The sequence below is a fragment of the Pezoporus occidentalis genome, unplaced genomic scaffold (assembly GCF_034315485.1).
Source record: "Pezoporus occidentalis ecotype Australia unplaced genomic scaffold, CSIRO_AGI_Poc_V1 ctg83, whole genome shotgun sequence".
NCBI classification, from domain to species: Eukaryota; Metazoa; Chordata; class Aves; order Psittaciformes; family Psittacidae; genus Pezoporus; species Pezoporus occidentalis.
Window position 1 is genome coordinate 2,057,252 of NW_026916192.1, and position 20,642 is coordinate 2,077,893.

Consider the following 20,642-nt stretch of genomic DNA (forward strand, 5'->3'; position numbering starts at 1 on the left):
ACTGTCCACAGTTTGCACATTGGAGAGTGTTGGGACAGGATCACATGCACTGGAGTGCCAGAAAAGTCAAAGTTAGAGAGAAGGGTAGTAAAAAAGAAAAAGAAATGGGTGCAAAAAACCCCCACAACACTGCTCCCTTTGGAGGGATAGGACTGTGAAAAAGAGTGAAGAGTGAACAAAGCCACCCTGCTAAGTTTAAAGTGCTCTTTTGATGTCAAGCGTGCCACTTTCTCCTGTGGGAAGAATGAGAAAAGACACAGCTCTGATGATTTCTCATTGATTTAGAGGGATGGCAGCTTAATTATCATTAGTCTTATTTTTCTTCATAAGTTACAGCACATCAAACTGTTCTCAGGCATGATCATGAATCTGGGAGTTTGGCTGCTTTGATGCAGGTCAACACAGCCCATAAGAACTATCTAGGTTTTTTAGTAATTCGCCTAAAATGTTATGCCTGCTGTTAGAATAGATTATGCAGAATGCTGTAGATGGGTACTGAGATTTCTGTTCTTATTGACCATTTGGACCTGGATTTGGCTTGTGAAATTGTAATATTCACAGTGTGAAGCTGTTGGCCTGATTTCTGAGATTCTCTTTTCAGTCGCATGCAATATGCTTCCTTCTTAATGTGGATCACAATGACACTCAGTTTGTAAAGAGAGCAGTAAGTTGCTGGCCTTCTAAGTGATGAACACATGTAACAGGTACTCACCCTCTTTTATGCGCATGCACATCCAGTGATGTGTGAGAAGTAAAAGGCTGGAGTTAAAAATCAAGACTAACAAGGAAATACAGTTACTGTGCACATTTTAAACCAATGTTAAGAAAATCTGATTTGAAAAAAAACCTTCAAGCTCTTTCAAAGAAAAGGGTGTGAAAAATGCAGTACGGTCTCTCTGTCATTTACATACTGTGCAATACATGCTCTTTAGAGAAATTAATTAGCCATGCAGAACATTTACCTACCGATGTGTGTATCATAACAAAATGATGCTGGTAAGATAAATTTTCACTTAACAAAAGTAAAATTTCATGCACAGCTGGTGAGTCAATGAAAGAGGTATCCATGATGCACTGCTACTTGACACCCATCAGCTTCCCACTATGAATTAGCTATGCAGCATCTTACAGCAGTCTATACAGTCTGATTAAAGTGCTGCACTTTGTGTAACAACAGAACTGATTTTTAATTTACACATGCTTCTTCAACCACTTCTCTGCCTCAAGTTGATGGCTTAAAAACCAGGAGTGATGCAGGTAATATATGTTAGAAAAGATGAGAAATAACTTTAGGCTGTAATGGTGTAATTAAATCATTTGCAAATCCCCAGATTCTGTTATATACACATCACGAATTGACTATAGGTTCAGTGTTAGAAGGGAGACTTAATAAAGAACGCCTGCTTTGGGTCTGATTAGGATAGAAAGATAAGTTTGCCTGTTTCAGTCATGAATGAAAATTTCACAAACACTTACATGTACCAGAAGTAAATGTGGGGCAATCACCTGCACCAGCTCGTTATATTCTGTGCTTTCCCTGCTTACCAATCAAATTATAAATAAATAAATAAATAAAAAGGGAAGGAGAACTGAGGCACAAAGTGAGAGTTCAGATCCAAAGTTTCCTCAAGCACAAGGATTCATCCTAGTTTATTACACAAACTAAAAGTAATGAAATCTGAATGGACTTTCCAAGGTTAAAAAGTTGTTAGGTTTCAGGCCAATCTTTAGTAAAAACATTTTCAAAGGCATGAAGGGAGGTTATGGAATAGCAGGCAGTGGGTGAAAGAGAAGCTACTGTATTATGTCAATCCTTCTCTATCTTACTCTGCTTTTTCTCTTGAAGCACATTAATATCTGAGGCTGCATGTGAGCAGTGGCAAAGGGCATAGTGGCAATTCCAAGTGAAAGTGCCAATGAACTACTGGAATTTCACTTCTCACTTCACGTAGTGCACTGGACTGCTCATGCATAGAAGTTTCTGTGAAATCGCACTCTTCTGAAATTCACTACATTAAAAGGAGATTTTTTTCCTCAGTCTTCCACATCACAGTCTTATCCCCATTCTGCATGAAATCTAGGGAAGAATACTGCCTTACTCAGACCAAAATGACAGCTAATTATTCTTATGTTAACATTAGGATATTAATGTGGATTCTAAAAAAAATAGTCCTAGTTCTAGGACTAGGGATAAGGAATGGTTTTTGGAAACATGCTCTTCCTTGCAAGATAACAGGTTTAAAACCAGATTGGTGACACAAAAGCAACACTAAGCACAAAATACTTTCTGCCTCCCATGAATGCTTCAGCATACAGGTATGTCTGCACCTCGTCCTGGATTTAAGAACTACCTTGTGGACACCTTCGAGTTTAGAGAGTCATGTCATAAAAGACAACATAAATCTAGAGCTATCAAAAATATACCATAGAGATGCAATTCTCTAAGTATGTCATTCCGTTTAACAATGAAAAAAATTAAATTATGGAGAAATCATATCTATAGTCACAACCAGTAAAGCAAACTTATTATTCTGGTAATCTGGGTGCAAGGCCAAGGTAAAAGCTAGGTCATTTATTTTCTGTTCTTCTGAGCTAGGTGAAATTCAGAGTCCTGATTTCCACAAGCAGACCCAAAGAAGTCAGCAAGAGGAACTTCCCTTTGAAATTATTTTTCATCTGAGGCAGCAGTGAATTATATCTTTTATGACACCACACAGCCAAGTTAATAACGGAATTCAATGTAAGCTCCCTACACTGCTCATTTCCTGGAGAGCTTCTTTTAGTGAATATAAAGGTCCGAGCAGCAACAAAAAAGGAGCATAAGCTTCTTTTGTATTGCAGCTAATGAAACCTAGAAACTATGTACCATGATCTTAAGTGGATTTCTAAGATATACTGAAAAGTTCTTGGAGAGTAAATGAGGCGTACACCACTCAGCCATGATGACAATACCCACAAGAACAGATATCACAGCCAGCCATTAAACACTTACAGAGACAAAACTTGAAAGACAAAGCATTCACATGACATTTTTGTAAGGAAGGTGGAGTGGGATTTAAAATACTTAAATATTCAGTAAAGAAGCAAAGCATTTGTTTGTCATCCACCGCATGTCAGCTGCTGTCATGGGCATTAGTAAGCTTTGCCAGAAATTCCCAGAGTAAGGCAGTGAGGCATTGCTCTCACTGTGGGAAAAGTTTGCAATGGGAAAAGTTCTCCTTGGTTTGTTCATGTTTGCCTGATGTTGTCCACAAAATTAGCTACAGGCAAAAGACATCACAGTGTGCATATACATAACTATGAGATTTGTGCACTCAGTCAAGCAGTTATAGGTCCCAGGGTTCTTCCTATGCAGAAATCAAAGTGTAAATATCCTCCCAGGAGAAGAACATCACCACTAGCACTGTAGTTAGACAAGTCTTACTGACAGAAATAATGCTCCTTTATTACACTAAATGTGAGAAACAGGGGGTGAGAGGAAAGCTTTTCTGGGATATTCTTTCTTCACGTTAGATTAATAAGCCTTAATAACTGGTTTGGTTTGTTCTAATTTTTTGGGGTTTGTTTTCCTGAATACTGGTTGAATAAGGTATTAGCACTCCAGAAAAAAAAGCAGGAATATATTTTCCAAATCTGCTCATATTCTGCCAAATGCCATCCCCTAAAATCTCAGTTTGCACATGACCAATAAAAAACTTGTTAAGGTTTGATACCTACAATCTCTGGAAACTCATTCTGCACTGGCTCTGCTCAATGCATCAAGATGCTAAGGACTTTCAGTCTCTCCTTTTCCTGGCTGTCATGGACTACAGCAGTATGAAACATTAGATCTGAGAGAAAAAGTCCCTCTGGCAGAGGCTGTGTGACACAGAATGAAGAAGGAGACAGTGAAATTCTCAGGGACAGGGAGCAGAGAGAGAGTAGGGCCCCAGGGGAAAAGGACAGGTTCTGACGTTGATTCCACTGAATATTTGTTCAATAGACCTCTGCAAGCCATTTGGAAACAGGACCTAATATAAATAATATGGCAGCCGGGAACTGAAGAATATGATTTCAAATAGTGTTTGTAACTGCACTGGAGTTGGCATTTTTCATAATAGAGTGCAGCATGGACTCACTATGTATGGGTGCTCTGAGTGAGATAAGTAACATTTCTGAAGGATCCAGTAAGACTTTCATGAATGGCATTTTATCTTTATCCTCATCTGTATTACTTCCCAAAAGCTGTAGCCATAGATTACAACCCCAAAGTGCAAAGCACTGCACAAAAGGGCCATGACAAACCTGTGTCTATGCCTCACACAGCTTACAACCTGGGTTGCAGACAAACTCCTTTTTTAAGCTGTAATCTGTTTTGCAGACATTTTCACAGTACCATGACAAAGACATACAAGCAACCTCCTTCGACAATACCAGGAGTTACACCAAGCGTGGTCCACTGACACTGTGAAAGGTTCAGATTGTGACCTGATTGAACAATACAACACACACAAAATGCCCAGAAGCTATAGACGGGGCAGGTTTTACCTAGCACAACCATCATCAGCAGAAACCAGAACAAGCAGATTACCAGCCACCGCAGTATATATTGTAACATATCTCTCCTTTTTTGTCACTAAGCCATATGAAGCATTTGCTGTAGCATTATTCTTACATCTCTTCCGTTGATAAGCTACTTAGCAAGGTAGAGTTGAAGCTAATCTGAGCACCGTATGAGAAATGTTAAGTGCTATTTCACTGAGCCACTGTTTGGTCTCCTCTTTCCAAGCACTTTCTGTGAACTGCAGCTGCTATCTCAAAGCTAAATCCTTCGTCCCAGGTCAGAAAAAGGCCCTGAATGTAGAAGCACCTCCTGAAAAGAAGAAGGATAACACATTTTCTCTTGGTTTGCATCTGAGAGCAAGGGAAGGAATTTGGTATCTTTAAACAAATTTCTTCTGCACTGCTCAATGAAGCAATAAGATTCTGCTGGGCTCAAGTTGGAGAAATGACTTATTAGCACAATTGACTCCCCTACATAAAATCTATTTCTGGAGAAGAAAGTTCATGTGAATATATCAGGCACCATTTCAGTGCCATATGACACATATTCCACAGTGCAGCCAGTATCTTGCAAGTATTTTCTACTGTAAATCTTTTGACAGTCTAAAATAACTCAATCAGAGGTTTTCAACCACTGAGTTTATAATTTCAAGGTTTTCCCCTCCTCTAATCAGCAGTTTTATAACCTACTGCTCTTCCTTCAAAGAGAGCTGGTGATGATCAGTGTTTATTCCAAACCATTTAAGAAGGCAGCTGTTTATTAAAGTGCCAACAGCTATGATTGATTTCTGATGCTCATGAGTGCATCTGTTTTCTAGTTAATGACATCACTGCAAGCAAACAGATATTGCAAGCTGGGGCTGTAATGGAGAACTAAAGTAGCCATGCCTTCTCTATAAAAAATAAATCAATTTCACTCAGAAAAAAAATCTATTAATATGTCAAATGCTCACGTTACATTCATGCCAACTGGCATTCCTATATGCAACTGGCATTTTCTCAAAAAGAATCTGTGGGTTAACAGTGTTTATATTAAAATCTGTAAAGAAGACATCTGTTAGTTGAAGTTCCAAAAGTGGTGACTGATTTATGATCTAGCAAATCACATCTGTACAGGGAAAAAAAAAGGATTGAACTACAGTGAAACTAACATCTGTCATCAGATAAATGCAGACCACAATACTGAATGAAAAATGGAAGCATTTCAGGTTGGGAGTGTTCCCCTTAATTCTCCCCTTTTTTGCAGTGGTTAAGATAAGGAATAAAAATGAGCAGACTCCAAGCTCCACTGAAACTTATAGAAGTAATAGCATTTTAAACCTCATTTCTTAGAACTGAATTCCCATCTGGTGCAAACTAGCTCACTTTTTACTAGCTTTAACGTCTTCTGCCTCCTCAAGAATGCACTGCAGACCATAGGATTGACAAGAAAACACTGATGTTACGTCCTTTAACAATCTCATCTTTTTTTTTTTTTTTATAGTATAACTTGACTTTAATTAAAGAAAATACAAAGAGCACATGTAACCATGTCCTTTGCAATCCCTTGTATGCAGCTATGCAGCTAACAGGGATGTGGAGCCAAGAGCACTGCTTCTTACCTGCCTGCTCCTGGGAATCTCTGAGGAAATGTTTTCTATTTTATGCCAAACAGGGTTTGATGTGCTCGGAGAACAGGGCCATGACTCAGGGACCCCAAACTGCGCCCACCCTGACCAGAGCTTTAGCTTTGTCTCTGTGAGGATGCATCAAGAGCCAGTGTGGAGCTCACCCCGCAGGGAGTTCTGCCTCCTGATGCCACGTGCCTTGGTGTTGGCCCAGCTCAATCTGGCATTTCGTTCAGAAGTCCCTGTCTCTTCAGCATATGCTTCTTTGGGTGCGCATGCATTTTGCCTGCACATCTGCAATACGACACACTGGTGAGAGGGAAAGGCATGAGATGCACCAGATCTTAGAAACCAATCATTTAAAATTTGGCAATTTAAAAAATAGCGAAATCACAGTTTGAGGCCTGAAATAAAACCTTCAAATTTCTTGGGGTTTGAGTCCTTTTCTCCTCTTCCCTGGCTCTTGTCCTGAGTAACAGTAGCTTCTGAAATTTAGAAACATTACACTGCCTGCTTTCTCCCTATTATTTCATTGTCTATGAATTTCTTTCCGTTCCCATTCTTCCACAGGAGCACCAGAGAATATTACTGTTCTTTTTGCAGAGAGCAGGACATGACCTATTCAAAGCCTAATGAGTCTCCTCATTCAGGTTTCAATCTTCAGCTTTGAGACAAAACTTAACCCTATGCAGCCAATTCTAATTCTTTTTTATTTTCTAACTTTCCTCTCATTTAACTCTGGCTCTCATCTCCTTTCCTAGCTTCATTCAGAAATTCAGTCCAGCTACAAAATGTGTCATTCCCTATTTCCTCTTATCTTCTTGCATCTTGAAATAATTAGCAAAGCACATTAGAAACAGCAGAAGGCACTGGTGAGTCACTTGACTGCAATAAGTTATCCATGGCAGAGCATGTCTGTGTTAGCTTTTTCGGTGGAGATTGTAAATCTCCTTATTTTAACCTGACGAGGCATCATAAAGCAGCTTGATCCAGAGCTGGCAGAACCATCAGATCCTTATAGGTAACACAGAGCTGGGAATCAAGTCTCACTGTTGCTCTCCACAACAGTTTGAGATCTATGGACACCTTAACTTCTCGTCAATAGCTCCATGCAATCATTCACAATCAGTTGTGAGATAATAAAACTCCATTTGCTTCACAGACAGATTTTGTGTGTATTATTACTGAATGTAACCTGCTAATGCATAAACCCACCACACACCTTGGAATGAAATGTTTCCACATGGTTCATAGGCCTGACATTTGCATACTTACTATTAAATAAGTGTACTCATTTTGCAATGTTTTAAACCTTTTCATTATATTAATTAAACAACGTATTCAATATTTAAAGCAAGCTTCTTACAGCTTTGAAATAAGCAAAAAAAAATAGAACTGCTATCTTAACAACTTTTTTTTTCTAGTTATTTTTAATTTGTTCTTTATGAAACTTAGGAGAGAAATTCTAAACCTTGACCTTTTCTATAACAGCTTAGTGCATTATGCTGCCCTTACTCCATGGGTATGTGCTTTTCTAAGCATCTCTGATTCTGAATTTGATATCCTAAACATTTTCATTAAACTCATTTTTTGGGGCATGCATTATCACTTCAGGTAGCCAAGCAGCAAGTGAACTTCCCACTGTGATTATACACAGCAAGCCATCCAGTGTGTTCAGAATACATGCAGCAATTATGCAAACCCAGCCGCATCAAGGCAACCCCTTCTTAAAGGTGGTATGGAGGAACATATTGAACAAGTGATGACTGGGGAATTATCTAGCAGCAGAAACAGCAATAGCACTAAAGCTGATTAGATCATTTGAGAAATCATATTGACATGTTTTTTAAGTCTTGTAATTTCACTGCTACCATTTCCCAACAAATCTAAGATCCCGTTTATGGGTCATGTACCACAGAGCAAGATGTTACTAAAGGTAAGTGCATCTGCACAGGAAGCTTCTGCAGAGCAAATGACAGGCGTTACATTTACACATGGGTTTGCCCAATGGTAATCAACAGACTTAAAATGCTAAAGGGACAGAAATTACTTAAGTGGACTACAGGGGACCAAACTATAGGAAATAATGTCCCATCAGTTCTGCTGCTAGGGAGCAAACTCCGGTTTTCGTTTCTTCTTTTTGTCTCATTCTCAGATGACATATGGCCATGGTTTCCATGTTTAGCCTACATTTAAACATTGACTGTAAGGGAAAACAATCCTATTAATTCAAAGCTTTAGGGAGGATATTTTTGCTGCCTAGTTTCCTCTGATTCTGAGGTGGGAAATTGCCAACTGTCCTTAAGCAGCTGACCAGGGTATACAAACAGATGCATTCAGCATTAGCATAATATGTGCTTTCAGTGCTGTGACTTGAATAAGAGAATAAAAAGGAATATATTATTCCTGTAGCCATCAAATTAGTAATGTCTTGCTGGGGTTTTTAATTCCTAGTCTGGACAGCACACAAGTTCAAGATGAGAAGAAAACTATACAACAAGGTAAATGCATTAAGCTGATCCCTAGAGCGCCAAGCACCATATGCACATGTTTGTGAGGGATTCTGCTTCAGTGAACAACTCAAACAACACATAATTTCTCTAATCCTGCTTGATCCCTGGAGACACACTTGCAGGTCGCTGTTTAAATGAGGAGAAAATTGGTTATAAATCAACTTAATTTTCAAATATATTAATCCAAAGAGAACCCAGTTTTGTGTGAAACAGTAGCATTAAGATGGGAGTATAAGAAAATCTCAGTAAGAAAACCCCTTGACTTTAATCTTAGCATCCAAAATTTGAAGTAAAGTGATGCTCTGTCTCTCATTTTCCAGGTCTCCAAATTTCAGCAGTGATACAGAACATGAAAGCATAATTAATCATAAACAAATTAGTTACAGTTTTTGTAAATGTATGACAGAATATTTGACACGCAGCCCTTTCCTTGTCTTACTTTGGGATAAAGTATAGGCTATGAAGAATAGCAGTCACTTGTAATTTTTGATATCTTGTATTTCTTCTGAAAGGAAATGGTTTTAAATCAGAGTGAGATGACATGGTTGCATTAAAGCCACAAATTTTAAGTAGTAAGAATAAAGGTTTGAATTTAAGGATATGCCACGATTTTCTCTCTGTTCTGTCACATACCGACTTGAATGAAAAACAGACTTGCAATTGTGTCCTGCACTACTATGCAGCAATACTCCCCAAGGAACTTCATAACAGTTGTATTAGTAAAACATTTTTGCTTTTATCACAAAACTACTACGCAACTCATCACAATCACGCTATGTTCAAAAGGAAACGAGCTGCTTTGATAATGTCTACAGAGCTTCTGCTGCTGCTTCCTTCCCATGGCTGAAGTGAAGGAGTAGTTTTCTGAGATCCTACATGTGTGCGTTCAGACGCTGATAGAATTTTTCACAAGAAGAATTCAGTGAGAGGGCTAATCCTGCCAAGCACTACCTCTAGTGAAGTGGAGAGAGCTTGCCAGAGATGCTCAGTGTCTCACAGACTATACTTCAACTGACAGTGCAAGAACAAAATGACTTCAAGGTCAGAGGAATGCAGAGAACTTAAATCCCTGCTTGCTTCAGACATCAGCTGTGCAAAGTGCCTGTATTTCATCTTTGGAGTTGCCGCACCACTTGTGTAACTAGTTTTGGAAAACACAGAAGAAAAAATACAAAGCAAATAAGCTTCAAAGACTCAGGATTCCAGTAAATATATATGAAATCATAGACAAACTGGACTATACACCTTTCTCACTAGATGGATGACAAATTCTCCTCTGTTAAAGCTGATTGAGCTGTTACAAAGATAATGAATAAAGTCCGGTCCAACTGACTTACTGAAGGCAGCATTTTTTTATATCAATATGTATCGTGCTGGTACTTGGCAATGTGCTTTTATCTTTAAAGATAATGGCATCTTCAAAATATTCATAAACCAACAAACCAATCAACGCACAAGAAAAATCCAAACTAGCGTTGCAGTAATGCATGTCTGAACCCATCAGTAGTCTTGTCTTCCCTGAGGCAGAAGGTCCAGTGATTAAAGCACATAAGCAGGGCTAAAAATCTCATCTCACCAGTGATTTACCCGTGTGACACCCCACTTCCCCCCCCTCCCCCCCCTTTTCAGGCAAATTATGTAGTTCCTGTCACTTCTTTTTCGCCACATGGTCAGGAAAGCATTATTCCCGTGTTTCTGTAGCTCATACAGATTGTGAGAGCCAATTACCGCTTGTGAAATGCTTTGAATACATATTATCTGAGCACAACTAAGGAAAAGAATGGTAATTACTCACAGCTTTCATCTTTCATTTTCCAGCACATTTCAAACAATTTTCTGTGCCTCAGCTAAAGCGATCACACCCAAACCCGATCACCCTCAAACCCCTGCTCTCAACATGCACATTATAGTGCAAATGTGTACGATAGATCAGACAAGTCAGAAAGTCTTTAGTGAATTTGTTGGCTGTTAGATAAGGTGAATAACAAAATTATTTTCTTGAGCATTTGCAATTACAACTCTTTCATTTAATTCAAGGCGTTCAAATACAGCTTTTCTAGTGTCCTTTGAATAATGATGCCTACCAAAGTACGCTAAACAATTGAAAATGGAAGATCTTCCTTCTTGAAGGAGAGAGAAATGTATATACATATACATTTATACATACTTATATATAAAACACAGAGATATATGTAAGTTTATAAAAACATGAGTGTTACGGGGAAATCAGGTATCTATAGTAACAAGATGCTTGTATTCTAATGTCACTGTACTTTCTCATAATAGGACCATTAATGAAATAGTTGTTTGATGTTCCATCACATATAATGATAGCTTTTTGTGCCATAAGTAGACAGCTATACAGATGTGCACAGCTACATTATTATTGCCAAAAAAATCCTTATCAGGGCCATTAGACAAACCCATCATTCTAACCTTGTAATTTTAAGAATGTGGCGGTTTTCAAGGAAAAAAAGAAATTACTAAAGTGACGGAAAGAGTTCATTTGAAATATGGAATGAGAAATGCTGCATGAGGGTAGCAATATCCTACAGCATTCTAGGACCCACCATGCAAACTCACTGATGCTGCAATTCTCCCTCATTCCCGGGAACAATTGTACTTCAGTGGCATGACATGATTCTTTCATCAGATGAGGAGATAGAGCAGTTTTGGGTGAGGATTTTTCGCTACAATGTTTTTTTAAATGTGCTTTAAATATCCTTGCTGCTTCTTCCTATGCCACCACTGCTTTATTCTTCAGCAGATAAAGCAAAATCCAGACATCTGGGGAAACATCTTGGCTGATCAGACTGTCTCATCCTTGACTGGCAGAAATTACATGTTGCAACACAAAGATCTTTCTTTCTTTTGGTTGTAAAGTAGGGGAAATAAGTTTTCAAGCTTCAGATGTGAAGGTGGAATAAGGTGCTCTGTGGCTCATTTGTACCAACACACATTAACAAAGTCTTTAAAGATGGGCTCATTTCCATTTTGCTACACTCCAAGGCCTTAATGCTGTAATTTCTCAGAGAGAAGAAGCTTCCTGCTGTTCTCAAACCCTTCTACTGAAGAGCAGATCAGCTCATTAGGTGTTTACAACAGTTACTCTGACATAAAGAGTGGCAGCATCCCACCCTCTTCTTCAGCTGGACTTAAAATTTCTGTGACTTGTTTGATGATATCATTACAATTATTTCACGTCTTTTTTTTAAAGAAATGAGAGCTTAAAAATGACGTTTACTGGAGATGGGGAATTATAAGGGGTCATGAACAAGATGTAATGAACCACCTTTGACAAACAACTGATTTGCCTCCTATTTTCCAAACATGCTTATAAGGAAGGTTTCACTCTGGCTCTGAAATTTCACTTTGATTTTTAAAGTAATACTTCTCAACAAGACTAAAGCTTCCAAAAAAGATAACAGTGCCTTGAAAACAAAAGTCAACACATTCAGACTTTCATGCAGATTTAAACAAATACCTTAGAGGCTGCACAAAATCAGTACACGTAATTCATACAAATGTGTTCCAAGGAAAATGACATTTAGGAGAAGTACAACGTGTCTGCTATCCCATTCAGTCTCAAACTAGTACATCCTCAGAAATGCCACAGCTCTGCCTATTATCTGTATGTACTGCTCTTCCTCACCCACACAACAACTGCAAGCAGACTTTTTGATAATACAGCTCCTAAATTTAGTGCACTGAATAGATTAATCTGCGGTGAAGAGCACTAAACCTTCTCTGGTTTACATGTAAGGATCTAAACCCAAAAGGGGTCCAGACCACATCCAAGCAGATGCAGAAACCTACCACACACTACGAGAAGACAGAAGAGAGTTTCATGTGGCCACAGTCAGCAGGAGGGGGCAATTAAAGGGACTACCCAACCTCAGAGCCTTTCATCAGTAGCATTGAATTAACATCTGCAGCACTTTATGGATGTTTGGTAGGTGGCTATCTTCTGTTACTGCTATGAGGTACGTTCCCCTCTATTTCATACTTACTTCATCAAGGTTGGACCAAGACCTGTATCACACAACCCAGTGGTATACACCATATCAACCAGTGGTGACCCAGTGGTGACGAAGGACTATCCTCACAAACCCTTCTTATTCTGTATATTTTGCGCAGGAGTAACTCTATGGTATTTTATTGGCTAGAAAATTAATTACGGAACAGCACTGAAATTAATGCTTTATAATTTTTTCGGAGGATACACTTTATATTTAGTGTACTAGTGCAATATATGTAAATATTTCTGCAGAAAAAAAGTTAGTGACCATGTATCCAGAGCAAAAACTTCAGAGCTTTATAACAGAACAAAAGATGGATGCCTTATTATATAAAATACATCCTTACTAAGGACATTTTCACCTTGAATCCCATCAGCCATCACTTTCAGTTGAATCCTGTTATTGTTTGTGTGCACTCAAACAGCAAAGGATGTTTTACACAGCTCCAGTTTTAAACCCGTTTGGCCTTGGCCAAGGCCCATTGGAATAAGCACAACTAGTAAACATCCTGCACAAACACTGCATTCCTTTTGTTATCTGGATTTAAGGTGTAATGAGTCAATTTTTTTTCTGAGTAATTACAAAGCATTCTAACTCTTCAGACCTTTATGACATACAGCAAAATATGACTTACAGCATAGAAATAATAATAAAAGATCTCTAAAAATTTATGGCTTCCTGCGTGTTGTAAAAATGCCTGGCTCATTCATTATATCTCCCACTGGAAAATTATTTCCACGGTATGCTTTAATGAATCTGGAGATGGTTGCAACACCTAGATTGCTGAGAAGCAAAGCTATTATTTTTCCTATTGATAGATCGAGGCAACTTGTAAGCTTTCACACATTTAGTAGCTGGAACATTTTCTGTCACAAGGCTAAATATTAAACGTTCCTTATAAAAAGGGAAAATCAAAGACTTTTTTGGACACTGAGTGCTAAATTTCGATTTCACAAATATGACTAAAAAAGAAAGGGTGGTGGTAAAGAAAAGCTACAACCTCTTCAGAGCACAGAGTTACTGAATTTGGAATGCACAATGAAATTTAAATACAGAACCTAGAGAACTACAACTGATTTTAGCCAATCCTTATATGACTGAGATAGACAGCATTAAATATTTTTTCCATAAGCCTGAAAACCATAGCATAGGGTCTAGTCAATAACAACTCACATTCACTTGTCTAAAAACTTATTTAACCCAGGCACAGATATTTTTGCCATCTGTATGCATAAGGAGAGGTGCCTCTGTCCAAAGCAGAGTCTTTGGGCGTCCTTGCAGAGGAGAGAACATTGCAGCGCAGAAGTGGGTCATGTGTAAATTGTGCTGGTGTCACTACGCTTGAGAGTGTTGGAGTAACTGAATATCTGGTTGCCAGCCTTACTGAACTGAAGTGGAAGAAAGAGTGAGTGAATTAACTTTTGAGTGTTCAAGTCTAACTTGTGGTCACAAGTGACCAACCATAAGAGCCTTTCCTGAGCAGCAGTCTGCGCTATCAAGCTGTATCTTTCACGTCCTTCAGATCATCAGTCTGCACTCAAGTGAGGTTGAAGCAGGGTCCATGTTATTTAGTACAATTGGTATTATCGTAACAGTATTGTACCTAAGGGACATGGGACAGTCTCTTGCCTAGGATAGTATTAAAGGTGGGTGAAAAGTGACAAAATCATATTGAAATATTTTGTTGAGTTTTAGTTCCATTTGCAAAGGTTTTCAATTATTCTTACTCATTATAATTAAAAAAAACTAAATTAAGATTCTCAAGGGCAACTCCTATATTACTTTTTTACCACACAGTGAAGAATTTCAGGTTAATAACTTTTCACCAGCACTAAGTTCAGCTTATTTCCTTACATTTTCCTTAAAGTCTAAACACAGCAAATAGGTATTACAACTATCTCTGTGGAGATTAATTGTTATTAAGGCTTTACTCAGTTCTGTCATGAAATGTAAAGTTTTTCTTGGAGTTGAACTAGAAATAAATTACAAACATTACATTTGATGTAGTTTGGATCAGGTTTTTGTGACATCTCTGAACTACATGGGGAATATGAAGGCGAAATGTTGTCAGAGTAGCTTATTGCTGTGAAGCTCCTCTTTGCATCTTTGCTTTCTCCTTCCAAACATCTGGGTTTGTTTTTTTTTCAGAATATAAAATAACAAGATATCAAGAATGCTGCAGCCCAGGTTTTCATATAGGGCAGCTTCTGGACCCATGCACATTTTTCTGGATGCCTCATCTCAACTGGACACCACTTCTTGCCCTTTTTCCTAACATGCTTGTGTAATTCAGATCCGATATCCATACCAAGATTGTTTTGCATATGAAAGCCAGTTGTGCCCTAATGCCTACTCTGAATATCTTTAGCTCACAGAAAGCAAAGGAGCTAGTAGTAGCCTGTGCTCCCAAGGCTATCATCTCAAACAAACGATATTTCTCCCTATCAACATTATTAAAGCCTTTGTGTCCTCTGATCTATTTATCACTGTCTATCTTCCTTTTCTCATATCACACATCTTGGTCTAACCAAATCCTTAACTTCAAGCATCTCTCATGAGGCAGCGGTTACAGCCTTCCTGTCTTTTCCAGCTATATACACATAATTAATAATAATAATAAAAAATAAGTCTGTGCAGCTGGATGAATTATTCATAAGTGAATATACCAAACTGCTTGACATTATCTTCATCTTCATATAAATCCAAGAAAGATGACTATGTATCTTTCAAAGTCATTTTTCTATTAGATAGAAGAGAAAGGTTTTTGATGTGTGCACAGTTAAGTACAGTCAAGTGAGCATAATGCAAAGCAAAACTTACCCAAACCCCACACAATTTTTTGCCAGACCACACAGCTGACTGTGCAAACAGAAGCCTTTGCACATATTACCAAAGCAGTTATGCATGAATATTGCCCACAAATACAGATTAATTGGTGAAGATGTGCAGATATGCCCGTTTGCATTTCTTCTTCCATGTATGCTACTTTGCCTGACAATTTACCAATGTTTTAAAATATTCACTTCCCTACTTTTTGCAGAACTGCAATTTTGGAAGCTGCCTAAGTAAGTGATATTTTTTCCCCCTATTTCCATTATTCTGGGATCATGTTAATGAAGTAGAAGAAAATGCCACATAACGCATCCTTCCTTATTTTGTCTTACTTGTTAAAATACAATTATAGTCAAACCGTGAATCTGGAAATGGACTCGTGGGCACTCAGACACTGTAAACTGGCACAGATTCATTCTCTTCAGCAGAACTAGATTCTACAGCTGAGAATTTGGCAGAGAAGCTTTATATCAATGAATTCACTTAAACCTACAAGAGTTTCTAGGGAAAAAGCTTTGCTGCTTACCAGCCTGATTAACAAACTTTGTAATTTAGTATCAGTGTCCTTGACGTTGTGTAAGCAGCTATAAATGATTCTGTAATCAAAACAATTCACAATTCTGTTACTGATGCAGCTAAATCTGCTTCCTGTGTTTGCAGGACCTTGTTTAGTCCAACAAACCATGCAAATTAAACACTGAATTCAGGCACCAATTTACACCGGTATACCAGGAAATTTATCAGTAATGTTATGGGCTTGACTCCAGAACACAACTGTACCTCTTGAGATTTAACCCCTAATTTCTATGGACTTAAAAAAGCAGTCCTGTAGACCTCCCATAATATGGTTGTCCTCCAGGAAAGACAGCAAGAAAAACACAGCTCTTCTAGTGAGCAGCCATGACAACACAAACAGCAGAGCTAAAGCTGACGGTAAAAAAATCAGAGGCTACGCTGTGGGATACACTCTTCTGAAAAAGAAATAAGTCCTTGTTTAGATCTGTTGGACAAGTGGATAAAGAAGTCTGGTCACCAAAATGAGTAATGATGGAGATTAAGAGCCAGCTCAAGATAGCTGAAGAAGTTGTAGCTTTGACCACACCTCTGAGCCAATCTAGCACACCTTTCTAATTCTAGCTCATAAGCAAGATGTGTGCCAATACCTAATTTACACAGTCACCGGCTTCTAATAAATGTTACTGACTTTTAGAGACACTTAACTAGCAGGTTTCTATTTTCCCAGTAACAGGAATACATAGAACAACTTATGTTAAATAAAACAAACTCTGAAAAAAATCATGTCCACTTTTAAATCTTTATCTTCACTAAATGGGTTTTACCTGGAGCTCTAATACCCCTAGACTTGGAATAATAGACCTCTAATATCAATACACAGTGAAAGCACGTGGAATTATATAGGTTAAGTAATTTTTCCAATGTATTTAAAACATGCTAGTGATACCTTTAAGTGATGCAAACCAGTGTAGCTCCACTGATGGCATTGGTTCTAAAGGGAGATGAGGGCTGTTATAACTCTGTCTGCTAACAGACTAGAGGATATGGTACCATTTAGAAACTGAACTGGGTAATGTGTCGAGTGACTGTGCTCTTTTAGAATTGCTTTTTATTTCAGAGGCTCTCCTAACATGATTTATCAGAACAAAGTGTTTTGTTTATTAATAATTACCATTATTACTATAGAAATAAGGAAAACAAGCAGAAATCACTATAATATTCCATTGCTGAAGTTCAAATTGATGATTGTGCAACTGAAGTAAATCACCAGGAATATGTGAAAAATTATATAATTATCTCCAAAATGTGCTAATAGCCCTGAAGCAAATGAGGTTTTATTGCATTTGTTACTTGTGACCTCTTATCTCAATAATTCAGGAGAAGGTGACTGCAACCACTTTCAATCTAACGGAAGGGGTAGATGCTGTTCGCTTTGTGGTTATTTCTGGCAACCTCAAATAATAATTACTTCTCTAAAACAGAGTAAGTGATTCTAGATAGAAAGATCCACAGCTGCAATATTGTGCACCACAGGAAAACACAAAGTTGTTGTTTTGCTACATAGAGACATTAGCAATGAGTGTGGAAAAGGATACTGCTTATTTGTCAGAAAGAAAAAAATTGTGTCAAAGCAATACCTGATCTATTAATAATTAATAATCAATATATGAACATCACTGATAATCAATAACTAATTGCTTTTCCTAAAGGAAACAATTCAGAGAGGCCCAAATCCTTGACTTCCCAGCTTACTTGCACTGATAGACACTATCACAGAAACTTGGCACTTTAAGCGTTGACCAACACACAGAGCATTCCCCATGCTCACTTACTGAAGAGATCTACAAGTCTGCAGTCTTCACACACAAAAGGCATTATCTAAATCAGATTCTGGCACAGCAACTGGACCTTCTTTCCCTGATACATTATTGCTAATGCCCAGTAGCCCTGTCTGGTTTTACTTAACCACCAAGAAAGCCAAGAACAACATTTTGCATAGCTCTCAGAGGAGAGGTCAACAGCATCACTGCCAGAGGCTCAGCTCTTCTTATTGAAGCATGTAAGCATGGAAAGTAAAACTCCTACGAACAGGAATCACGGACTGTGCTGCAAAAGCAAAACTCACTAGTAATGAGAATATGTGTACAAGTAACATGAATTTATATCTGCATATCTATATATTGCCATAAGCAATACATACCTATACATGTGTGCATCACAGAAGATGTCAGAAAGCTCTACCTTTGCGATTCCTTTAGAACATACTTGCAAGCCCACTTTCTCATGTTGTACTGCCACCTTCCCCACATCTGCAGTTCAAAAACTCCAAAGAAAGTTAATTTTTCATTACAAAGACTGCTTTTTTCTGCCCCTGCAAATTTCTGCTTCCATGATCTCTGACAAATCATACAGTTATTTTGGGTTTCAGTCTTTTTATAAAAAAGATGGGTAACAGACTTCAGCAGATCTCTTCCTTTGTGACGTGTTTCATCTGCCCTCAGATCTTTTTATTAAACAATTGTCTGATGGGGGGGGGGGGGCAGGGAAGAAATTTATTTTAGAATTCGTCCTTAAATGCCCTGGGTAACCCACCACCTCTCACCCCCTCTTTTTCTTTTTATCTAATAACATTATGACATTGTCAATGGACAGAATGAAAGAGAGAACTTCAGAGAACTCAGATCATTGAAGGGTTGGTGTCTCTATGTATGTTTTAATGCTTGAAACTTTATTATATACAGTTTTTTCTGAGTACTCTTCATGGAAACTGATTTTCCAGTGCACAAAAATACCCACACATACATGCACACACAAAAAAGGGATTTTTTGTTAAGTGCTCTTGAGGCGTATGGGCTGGGATGGCCTTTTCATCTCTACCAGTTGGCAGGTCAACTGCCACACTGAAGCACTACTGTGGACTCCTAAAAGCATTTTCAGCTTTATGAACAAACTGAGATAAAACATGTTAAGTCTGACCCTGCAATTATGCTGCATTGGGCAGGATCACCACAGTTATTGCCTCTTGCAATCTTCCCTTGGTCAGCTCAAATGCAAAGAGCACTGATAAATATTAGTTTCAACCAAGCAACAGTTAAGCCTCAAAATTCATTTTTAACCTAACTATTTCAGTAAATAAGTCCAGGGACTGTCATTTAAAGATAATGAGACAGCTGTCAATGGCATAGATGTGTTATAATCAGTCAAAACTACATGGAGGGGAGAGGAATCAGCAGAATGTCTAAGCTAATTTGATAAAGATCCCAGCGTCCTTGATTATGTTAAAAATGTCTCATGGGAAGCAGTGATTTTTCTGTTTTGCCTAGTGCAGTATAAATAAAGAAATAAAACATGTAGGTGCGTCCTATTATAGAAATTACTTTGGGTTTGTAACTCCAAGTATAGCCAATATATGTAAATATGCATAGGTAATGGAGTTTTCCTCCACGGACATGACATTTGCCTGGAGAAGAAACATAGGTGGACTCTCAGTGAGAAGCAGCCCTCCTGCCCTGCAGACAAAAAAGCCTGACCTAGTACAGTCTGAATCACCTCTACTCCAGCTGAAGCTAATGGAAGCAGAGAGAACCCAGCAGTATCACCCCGAGCCAGTTCCCAGTGGCTGAGCAGCAATTTATGAATGACACCTAGAAGGCCCCTTACAAACAGAAGGAACCCTACATCTTCAGCACCACCGAAGCTGGTATTTGTTCTGCAGAGAACATGTAGCAATTAGTGGGAGCCTGTCGAGCTACGCATGGCAAATTACATGCATCATGAATTTTGGGTGGTTTTACTCCTGTTTTCTAAATCATTAAGAACTAGTTCTGATCTCCAACAATGGATTTTTAAATTGAAACACTGGCATATAATTTCCACTTTGTTTATGAGCTAATTGCTTTAGATAGCTACAATTTTATTAATACTACAACAGTACTCACATTATCTTTACAAGGGTGGCAAAAGGTTTTGGGTGTCATCTGAGCTCTCCCCCAAAGCACAGGATGTCTCTGATTGTCACTTCTTATTTTATATTGCATGTGCTGTTTCTATGTCTGCTTTCTAGATCTGTGGACTGACCTGCAGATTTGCATGGAACAGAAACTTTAGGACTTCAGAGTGGAGCAATCACTCAGTTACCACAATCTTACCTACTTTTTGCAAGCATTTTGTCCGCACGCACTCTTTCATGCTCTTCTGATCACTGACTCCAGATAGCACTTAATAAAATGTTTTTAAACTGAAAGCATGTGCTTTGGAAAATCGCTTCTCAGAGCATTACACCCTTCATCTCCCACAGCCTGTGATTCAAAGGTACAACTTAGTAACAAAGACTTGCACCACATGCATGTAATATTACCTGCCTTCATACCTATCAGGATCACTGTGTTTGCAAATTTAAAGTAATAATTTCACTTCTATTTAGGATGGTTGTTACACAGTTTAAAGACTTCATTAGCAAGATTCAAAAAGGCCATTAAACATTATTTTTCAATTGTGATGAATAGAAAACGTAAGAGAGACTGAAACTAACAAAAACCTTAAAACTGGCTGTAAAATTAGAAAAATCTCCTATGGTTGTGGAGACATGGCGATAATTCTTGTAATTTCAAAAT

At 38.2% G+C, this 20,642-nt stretch overlaps 1 long non-coding RNA gene across 1 annotated transcript in view; it reads right to left on the reverse strand.

Annotated features, from left to right (window-relative positions):
* Positions 1 to 20,642, reverse strand: part of LOC134156212 (uncharacterized) — a 160,038-nt gene that overhangs the window by 50,658 nt on the left and 88,738 nt on the right. The window contains exon 3 of the long non-coding RNA XR_009961857.1: positions 19,968 to 20,106. This is a non-coding gene — a long non-coding RNA (uncharacterized LOC134156212). The remainder of the gene's footprint in view (positions 1 to 19,967; positions 20,107 to 20,642) is intronic.